This window comes from Amphiura filiformis, chromosome 17, assembly GCF_039555335.1.
Source record: "Amphiura filiformis chromosome 17, Afil_fr2py, whole genome shotgun sequence".
Lineage (NCBI taxonomy): Eukaryota > Metazoa > Echinodermata > Ophiuroidea > Amphilepidida > Amphiuridae > Amphiura > Amphiura filiformis.
Window position 1 is genome coordinate 52,288,243 of NC_092644.1, and position 10,336 is coordinate 52,298,578.

General features: G+C 36.4%; 1 long non-coding RNA gene across 1 annotated transcript; it reads left to right on the forward strand.

The window, feature by feature from the left end:
• Positions 1 to 335: 335 nt before the first annotated feature.
• On the forward strand, positions 336 to 4,564 carry LOC140138465 (uncharacterized). Its single transcript, XR_011857007.1, has 3 exons — positions 336 to 507; positions 1,927 to 2,050; positions 3,146 to 4,564. It is a non-coding gene; the product is annotated as an uncharacterized lncRNA (long non-coding RNA).
• Positions 4,565 to 10,336: the final 5,772 nt, after the last annotated feature.

Consider the following 10,336-nt stretch of genomic DNA (forward strand, 5'->3'; position numbering starts at 1 on the left):
GTATATCATGTATTGACCAATCAGAGATATGGTAAGAATAGTCTGTAGGGCTTGAGGGGATATACATGTAAAGCATAATATGTGAAAGCTCTATTTTGATTGGTTACTGAGATGATTATATCATGTAATTAACCAATCAGGGGCACTGTAAAAAAGGCAGTAGTGTCCACTGTCCATGGGGTTAATAATAATAATTGGCAGATATTAAATATAACTATTCCAAAACAATGTGCCAGATCATGTATTTTATTATAATTTTAATGAAGTATGTTCTTATGTTCTCTCTTTAAATTGAACGATTACAGTCATTTTTCTTAACCGATTAACACAGTTTTCAGAAGGTATAGAATTGTGCAATAAATTCCTCATTCTTCAGAGAGCGGTTTTTAGACCACACCATTACATCATAGTCCGGACCCTGGATGCTCTTATTGATTCATATGTGGAATTGGGAGAAGATCTGACAAAGGCTGCAGAATTTGGTGATGAAACATTGGAAGCATACAAGTAATAGTTGACTCATTTACTGTTTTAAAAGTTGGAAATAAAAAAACTAATTCACATCTGACAATTCTGTCAAACTCCAGAGCAGCTCATGATTGGTATTGTATAACTGTGGCAGTGCCTTGGTTAGTTACACGATACTAGCCAACAATGGGTTGTGTGAATTTGACTAGTTTGTTTTATATTTTCCTTATTGTGTCCATATTTACTTTGCAAATATAAACTAATTTATTGATACCAAGGGCTGCCAAAACTGTTGCAAAATATTTTTGTTTTCCCCCACCATATTAGCAACCCTGTTGACAAGCACACACACCCTACTCGTATTCACCCTGAAAAGACATCAGTACCCCATTTTGAATTTACACATTTATTAATGAAGACACACATTTGAAATTTGTTGTTACACCATGGACTTTTTGTACACTGGTTTGACATTTCACCGAGGACTGGTATTGCACCCATAACCGATGCCATTTTTTAAACAAGGTCTTTGCATCCATAACCGATGCCAAATTTTAACAAGGTCTTATATGCATATTTACTTCTGAGTTGATCAGGGTCTAAAAATCGAGGCCAACCTCAGATTTTGTCTGTCCACAGATTTTGTCTGTCCGCAGTTACGGCTCACAGTGAAAACCAACGCACCCTCATTGTAGATTTCACACCACCAAATAGAATTATATGGTTGTGCACCCTAATTTCACTTCTCTGAATTTAAGCATTAAAATGAGCAGAAATTTGCATAATTTTAGCCAAATTTGGATTGGTCATGATTAATAATATTATTTCCTGCAAGTGTACCACAGATGGGAGAGATCAAATAACTTTTAATGATTTTAAGCAGCCTTTTCTTTACAGAAACACTGGCATGGCTTTGCCTGTAAAATAGGCAATTCCCGGGCATTGTAGACTTTGAGGGCCAGTCGCAAAAAATAATGACGGTCAACCTATATTTTTTCCCATCCGTCGTTTTCTTAAGGCAAATTTAGCACATATCTCTATGGGACTCTGATTTGGTGGTGTGAGATCTGCAGCACCTGCAGAGAGAAACAAGCATTGTGTATTTGATAACTGGCAAGCTACAATCAACAAAATTAAGTTGGCACACCTTGACAATATGTTGCAACTCTTTGTTGCTGCTCTGATAATTCAGTGAAATTAGTATAACTATGTTTGATGAGAATTACAAACCTTCTCCTTCCCCCTATTCCCCCTCAATCAATGTTGGGGAGACTGGAGCGCCCAATGGAAAAAGTGCTTTTATCAACATTCAACTGGGGGAGAGGAGTGACGATTTACATTTAGTATGCCAGATTGTGCCAACATTCATTTTGTTGATTGTAGGTAATTGTCCCCGGTTGACACACAGTACTTACATGAGCAGTCTTTATGAGTATTTTGATTTTCTTTTGTTCCCAGATACCATTATCCATCTAATTACCCTAGTATAGCATGGCAACTCAGGAAAGTGGCTCTCATTCACTCGCTTCTAGAAGACAATCCTCAGGAACGATTGACTACTGCAATCAAACTGCTCTCAGAGGTCAGTAAAATTATTCAAATTTAGTAGTACTTGTTATTTTTTTATATATTTTTTTAATCAAAATTCAAATCCAATGATATTAACTCCACAAAATGCACATTGTTAGCTCATCAAGATCTTAATACTTGGTAAATAACAGAAGGGAGCTGTTCACTTTTTTTTGATGAAAAGAAATGCCTGGTGGTAAAATTGAACTGATCTAATAATGCCCTTTTGAGTTCATGCCATTTTGTTATATATTGCATTTGTGGCCCACTTTTACTTTGCCATTAAATAACAAACAGTTTTGAACCTGAAAATACATAAAGTAGCTTAGAGTGTTCATTTTGGTATAAGTAGGGTCAGTATCAACCTGGTAAAATCATGAATTGATCAGTTAAATAACATAGACCTTTTCAGGATGAAAAATACAGAGATCATGTGAACATCAAAAACTGTTCCAACTAATCTGGTGATTTGAACATGTACATGTACAGTCAGTCTGCTCTGAAGTACAAAGTACCAACGCGAACGAACACATTATGCCGACTTTGAAGGCACACATACCTGCAGCAGAGACGCAACACTGCGCACTGTGCACGCGCATTGTATACGCACACATTGTCACTTTGTACTTCAGAGTGGACAAACTGTATTTATCAATGCAGTGAACACCGATCAATACGCTGTGTCCAGTCAGCAAAGCATGTAATCAACAAAATTGGTGGTAACAATCATCCCACACGCTCATCAGACATGCTGTCACCAGTGTGATTGGTTGTGGTGTACACGTTTACAGCAGCAACATCTTTCTGCACTAATTTCCAAAGATTTTGGTCAGCTGCTTAAAAGGTCTATTGAACAATGTTCAGGGATGAAAACAAGCACTGACATAATTTCCTGAAACTGCTTTAACATCTCCTGAAAATGTGTATTTCCCTATACTTTGTATAGCAAAATTTCCTGAAATCAGGAAATTTCCTGAAGGTTTACATCCCCGAATGTTACAATAGGCCTATACGTAATTCTAGTTAATATGCGTTTGACGCTCTACCCACAAAATCAATGACAGGAAGTGAATATCATGCTTTTCATAATTTAAATTTTTTGATGCAGGCAAAAGAAATCTTTCTTGTGAGTCATGGTGAAGAGCATCCACTTGTCTCAGATTCAGAATGTCTATTGGACGATTGGACCAGTGGTTTACAAGAAATCCAAAAGGAGATACCACCATGACAATAGGATACCTCACACAACCAATACTGTGTGTATGGGTTCAAAGGGCTCAGGTACCATTTATTGGTTCTTTGAGTTTATAGTATCATGATGAAGAACATCTGCTTGTAACAGAACGTCTCCAGGAAGATTGGACTGGACTGACAATAGTTCAAGAAGACATCTCAATGTATGCTGGAAACACATCAGGCTATAGACTCAGAATGGCTCACACAAGAAGGAATAACTTGGAAAGTGATTCATAAGGATGACACTTATCTCCCATATTAAGTTGAATCTTTCTGGTGGCAGACATACACAAATAATGGGCAATTCCAAGTGAAATCCATACACCCTCAATGGAAGACAATGACCAATTTCCCACACAGGGAATGTAGATAACAAATGGAGTCACCCATACTGGTAACCAAATTTGAAATTCACACTCCCTGTGTGGAACATTAAGGTCATGTCTTCCATATGGGGTATTTTATGGATCTCTGCAATATACCCAATTAGAAAAGTGGTTAGTTTCACCTCAGGTGCTTTACAAATAATTCCCTTTAACCATGAGTGAGGAAAGAGGATTAGACTGTGAGAATTTGTACTGTGCCAGCATACTGCCATGTTTGCATGTTGCTCAGCTGGGGAAAAATAGTGTACCTATAGAGTGCATGCTTGCACGAAAGGTCATTAGTTCAAATCATCCTCCAGACACACTCCATAAGATATGCTAATGCATGGAGTACAAAGAATTACTTTGATCAAAACCAGTTAAACAGGTGATTGGTATTGTACTCCATGCATTTGCATGTCTTCTGGAGCGTGGAGGATGATTTGAACTTATGATCTTCCGTGCAAGCACCCTATTGATTATTGTGCCAAAGCAGCTGTCAAACTTCAAAGTATGATAGTTTGAAATACATTATGCCAATTATGTACACTAAGAGCTACACTTCGTTTCACTTCAAGTTTGGTAGCGATTTTATTGCTATAACACTTTTATAAAGCCTGCTGACAAACTGCCTTTGCAGACAATTCAATACTGCAACCAGCATGCACCTACATCAATTGATTACCAAACTGGAGGTGAAACAAAGTATACATGTACACACCTTTGAAATGTTCATACTTTACAATGTCTATATTATTCATTCATAAATGGTATAGAGGCCCTGCATGATTTTATCGATTGGCTTCAAACAAATGATTTGAACCAGTGACCTTCACCATAATCATGGCGCAGTGCAATGTAATACACATTTTATGGCAAATGATTAAAAATTGATATTTAACAGTACTCGAAGTAAACTTTATAAATCTGATGATATGTACATAAAGTGTATGTAGGTGGGATGAAAAACCCGACGATCAATTGAAAATTTTGACCTTTTCAGTATTGAAGATATGGATTTTGTTCCCCAAAACACCAAAAGAAAATAGGTCTTTTGAGGAAAAAAATCCATATCTTCAATATGGAAGGTCAAAATTTTGAATTGATCGTCGGCTTTTCCTCCCAGCTATTTTGAAATTTGCAATGTAATACACATTTTATGGCAAATGATTAAAAATTGATATTTAACAGTACTCAAAGTAAACTTTATAAATCTGATGATATGTACATAAAGTGTATGTAGGTGGGATGAAAAGCCGACGATCAATTGAAAATTTTGACCTTTCGTATTGAAGATATGGATTTTGTTCCCCAAAACACCAAAAGAAAATGGGTCTTTTAAAGAAAAAAATCCATATCTTCAATATGGAAGGTCAACATTTTGAATTGATCATCGGCTTTTCCTCCCAGCTACATACACTTTAAGAATATATCATTAGATTTATAAAATTTACTTCAAGGACTGTTGTTATATATTAAAAATGTGAAAAATATCAAATTTTAATAATTTGTCATAAAATTTGTATTATATCGTGAATTTCAAAAAATGAAAATTATTTGATATCAGGAAGACATTCTTCGTATTCAAAATGCAATTTGGTATGTCTGATGTGCTCTCATGTCACACAAAAAATACTGTCGAAACGCTCATTCCAGATCCCTTAATGTGCGCGCATCTATGCAGCACTGGTTTGGTCAATTTAATCAATGGTGAGCAATTCTGGGCTACCAATGATGATTTATATTTTACGTTTGATTTGGGAAACTTTTTAATAACAAAATACCCTTGATGTTAATGAATGAGTTTAATGACTGTTGTTGATGTGCAAATGACAAAAATCAATATACTTTCTTTTTTTTCCCATCACAATTTACAACCCTATTAGGTGTAAAAAATATGGGCACTTGAAATGATTTGATATTTGTCATTTGCACTACAACAAAATCATATCCAGTAATTAGCCTCCAAATTATGGGTATTTGTGTAGAAAGTTTCCAAGACTGTTGAAGCAAAAATGGAAGATTTCCAAGTTCTTCTTTGACTAATACAGTATTACCAAACTTTGCACTGTAAATAGCTTGGTATAACATGAGCAGTTTACAATGTGTTTAATCCGAATAAAGGGAGGGAATACTATTAAACAGAGAAGCTGAACAATGTGTTTTTGTTGAAAAATTCTGTATGGTGCCTAAATATGAAAATGCAAATAAAAACAGAAAAACAAATATTTTTACAAGTGTGATTTTTTATTATAATATTATTTCTACAGAAAATAGTGGGCAAGTACACAAATTCATTTCACATAATCTTTTAGATACATTTGCAATTTCACTCATGGATCCAGAATTTAAAACAAAAAAGTTACATTCACTGGGCACCGGGTCACAAATTCTTGCCCCCAGAGCTCCATCCTGGATCCCTTTTCTCTTTTGGTTAAAAAAATTTAATCTTAAAAATTCAGAAGATTAAATAAAACAAAACTAAGGTTATTGAAAGTACCACAATTTTGATATCGCGTTCAATCACAATTTAAAAAAAGACTGCACAAAAAGTAACGCAGCTGTTATAAATATGCCTATAGCTTCAGAACTAATAATTGTTTTCAACAATTCAACAATATTTCAACATAGAAAGAAGGGCAATTTATGTATGCGTATTTTGATACCCCATTAGTCCAATTTCATTCAATATTAACAACACAGCGGTGTCTTTAAAGAAAAATACCTGAATTAAAAAGTTGCAGCTTTTTTATTGATTTGAAGTCACTGTGAAGTTAATGGCAGGTTTTACGTACAATGCTTGTGTAATAACCATTGATCGCTGTAAACGGCAAATTTTAAATTCAGGTACATTGTACTTTTCTTTAAAAGCACTATTGTACTGTTAATCAAAATCTATGCAAATTATCCATTCTTCTTTCTATGTTGAAATATTGTGAAAAAAATTATTAGTCAAGAAGCTACAGGCATAATTCTTAAACACTTGAGAACGTTCCTGCAATCTTATTGGTTCTTACCCAGCTTTACCCGTGTAATATGACACGATATTACACGGGACAGCATGTGTGTGCGTCGACGCGATACGGGTACTTGCTATTTGGACCAATCTGAGGCGCACAGTAACAACGGGACTGATCGATTTTAAGCCCTAGGTAATTCCTTGCAAAATGTAGGATTTAGTTTGGTTAAAATTTGTATGATATTTTTACTTGAATTGAAGTGTTTAAGAATGAGAATAAAGGTATTGTTTTTAGCAGCTGTCGTTGCATCTATCGTCTCATATAACAGGCGACATCATTATTTTTGGCGTAAAACAACTCGGCCGCCTCGTTGTTTTACTTAAAATAATGATGTCGCCCGTGTTATATGAGATGATAGATGCACTCCAGGGGCTAAAAACAATACCTTTATTCTCTAATTATAACACCTGCGTTACTTTAAGCTACTTTATGTGCAGTCTTTATATGAAAAAAATAGCTTGGAACCAGATTTTTACCAGAATTAGTAGCTATGTCCAAAATTGATGTTTTTAGTTCACAAGTATGATTCTTGTTCACATCATTTTTGAAATTCTACCTTTGGTAATTCAAATTTCAAACAGAAATTAAACTTGGAAATTAAATTACATCTTAGAATTATACTGTTGGGCAAGATAACATACAAAATATAGTGAATGGAAAACTATTCTTACATCAAATGTAAATGTCAAGAAATGGAAATAATGTACTTACTGGTGTACACACCACAATAACCTTTACCAAATCAAATCACTCATTCATACATCCATATTTAAAACTTACAACGCAAATTAGTGAAAGACTTATGTTCATAATTATTTATATTACGTTGTCCGATCATCTGTCCTCAGTGTTCCCAGGATTAAGTTCCCAATAAGATCTTGAACAACTCTGAAAGGTTTTTCTCAAAATTAAAACATAAAAGTAATTGTAGCCAATTTTGTTTGACACAACTTGTCCAATTTACAATGTAACCCATTGTTGCGTTTGGTTCACAGCCGTTTTTGCCAAACGTTTGTCAAACAATTGCCGAGCACAAGCGTTTGTGAAACATTTTAAATGGCGCCCGTAAGCGTTTGTAAGCGTTTTGATCGCTAAATGTTTGTCAAACGTTTGGCGAAAGCAGCTATGTTACACTGGCTCATTGTTTAAGAAAAGATGTAGTATTGAAAGCTTAGGTTCATTCAACTCTCAGACAATACAGTATGCCTGATCACCTGTACATTACATTCTGCATGCCCACTTTGTGAGATTTTACCAAAGTGCAAATACCAAAGTGCAACTTTCAAACTGCATCTTTTCTTAAGTAATGAGCCATTGTGACCAAACGCAATGCGTAACTTTTCCAAATTATTTGAAAATAGTCTTAGGGAAAAACTGTATAACTTTGAAACTAGTGATCGAAATAAGGTGGGCCCTCGGACCCATTTTACTAATAGATGGCACATGTTGCATGTCCTTTACCCATTGTAAGTACAAGCCCTTCATAACGCAGCATATAAATCCTATTGAAGAGTTACTATGGGTTTGGATAGGGGTGAGGTACTCGGTGCAAATGACCATACATGTATGGGTATGTGCCGCAAACATGGGTCTCATTTCCGGCCATTTGGTGTATCAATGACCATGATGACCCCCTTTTCAAGGCCAATTTTGGTATATGGATGGTAGGTTTTCAAAACTTTCCCATTTGTTCTTGAAAAATAGCCCAATTTTGCTTAACTGTGGCCAAAATTTCAAAACTTGCTGAAAATTGCGACAATTTGCATTACATTTGGCCGAAAAATGGACTCAATGGGACCAAATTTCTTGGAAAATAGGTATTTATGGATGGGGCTTCGGTTAAATTCTCAGCGGCACATCCCTACCAACTAAACTTGAGTACATGTACCCCCCTGGGTTTGGACTTGCGATGGGTTTAGATACATCTTGACTATACAGTATGTAAATATGTATAGTTACTGTTCTTTTCACAAGAAGAGTTTACATTTGGAGACCAAAGGGGGCATATACATTTATAGCTTATTTTATGCTCAGTGCCAGAAGTGGGTAAGTGCAATAGCTGCCCTGGGAACATTTGGCAATTTACACACAGTATACAGGGCTGTCAACTCTCACGCATTGGTAGACTGCGCTGCATTCCTTTTTTTTTTTTGATAAACAATTCATACGTTTCCATGCATGAAACCATTTTAAATCTATGACGAAACACATCACATTTCCAGTGACTGCCCTGCCCAGAGAAAAAAGGACTGCGGTAGTTGGATATGACCTGTGTGACCCACCATATCTTAACACATAGACTCAACCTCTTTCATCTCGAATCTGAGATGAATGTTAATGAAGTAAAAATCAATGTGGGTGGTAAATCTTAACCAATAACAGACAGGCAAGCATATATGTTTATGCATTAGCCCAACCCACTGTGTTCACTGAACCTAACCCACGTGGGGTAGCTCTATCTGGGTGAGGTAAAGTTTTATTCAGATTTCATTTGACTGCTTAACCATCGCGTATACGTGCGCGACGTCAAGCGTATACATAGGACCTTGTGCAAATAATATGCGCTGGATGGCTATTCAAACGGCTTAATTTGTAAAAACCACAGGATATGTGCATAAACAGCCAAGACTGCATTTTGAATGAGGTAACATTACACCCACTATAGAGTGCATAGTTCATTGTATATTCGAAATACAGTAGACCAGTTTTCTCATGGATAGGATAGGAATGATGAGTTTTCCATGGTCAGGTCAGAGAGATTAATTTAGGGAATGATAAATTAAACTGGTCTACTACAGTAGACTAATGCATTGGCCGTGAGTCTCACGCATTGGGTCACTTTCTCACGCCAAGGTAGTATAATCTCACGCCTAGGTAGTAAATCTCACGCAAAAAGCTGGAAAATGAGTAAAATCTCACGCATCGTCATGAATAATTTGTTGCTCCTACCATCCCCCCCGCTTTTCACATTCGGCGCCGTGGCTCAAATATTCATGGTACAGAATGAACATTGGAGTCGGCAAATTCCGGTACGCCTCTGTCTCACGCCAATCAATTCCAAAAGTTGACAGCCCTGAGTATATTGTACTTATAAACACATGGCAGCTATAGCACTTATCCCCTTCTGGCACTGAGCAGTTGATACATGATTCTTAGTCAGTGGGAGTGGTCTAGTTCGTAGACACATTTCTGATTGGACAATCGCATGATTTCGGGTGCCGTCTATCAGGCCGTAGAGCGACCCCACGTCATCATGCGTCTTGATAATGCGTAACTGCAGCGTGGAGAGGTCTTGGCGTATGTATCGCGCTGGATCGTGAGACTACTGTGAAATCTGTGAAGCGCTAGCAGTACGCGCAACAGAATACGTGAAGTTGTAAACAAGTTTCGTTCATTTTATAATGAGGGAGTTTTATGGCGGAAACTTAGTTTTTGCTTTAAAAATAGTTTACTTTATTAAAATAATATTTAACTGACTAAGAATGAGAATAAACGATAGGAATTTTATTTTGCCTATCCTCTACCGTGTGATAGACGACAGGCAGGTCCAATATTTGCCTGAGTAGTGGATACCGGCTGCGCCGGCATCCACTACTCAAAATATTGGACCTGCCTGTCGTCTATCACGGGGTGGGGGATAGGCAAAATAAAAATTCCTATCGTTTATTCTCTAAATTT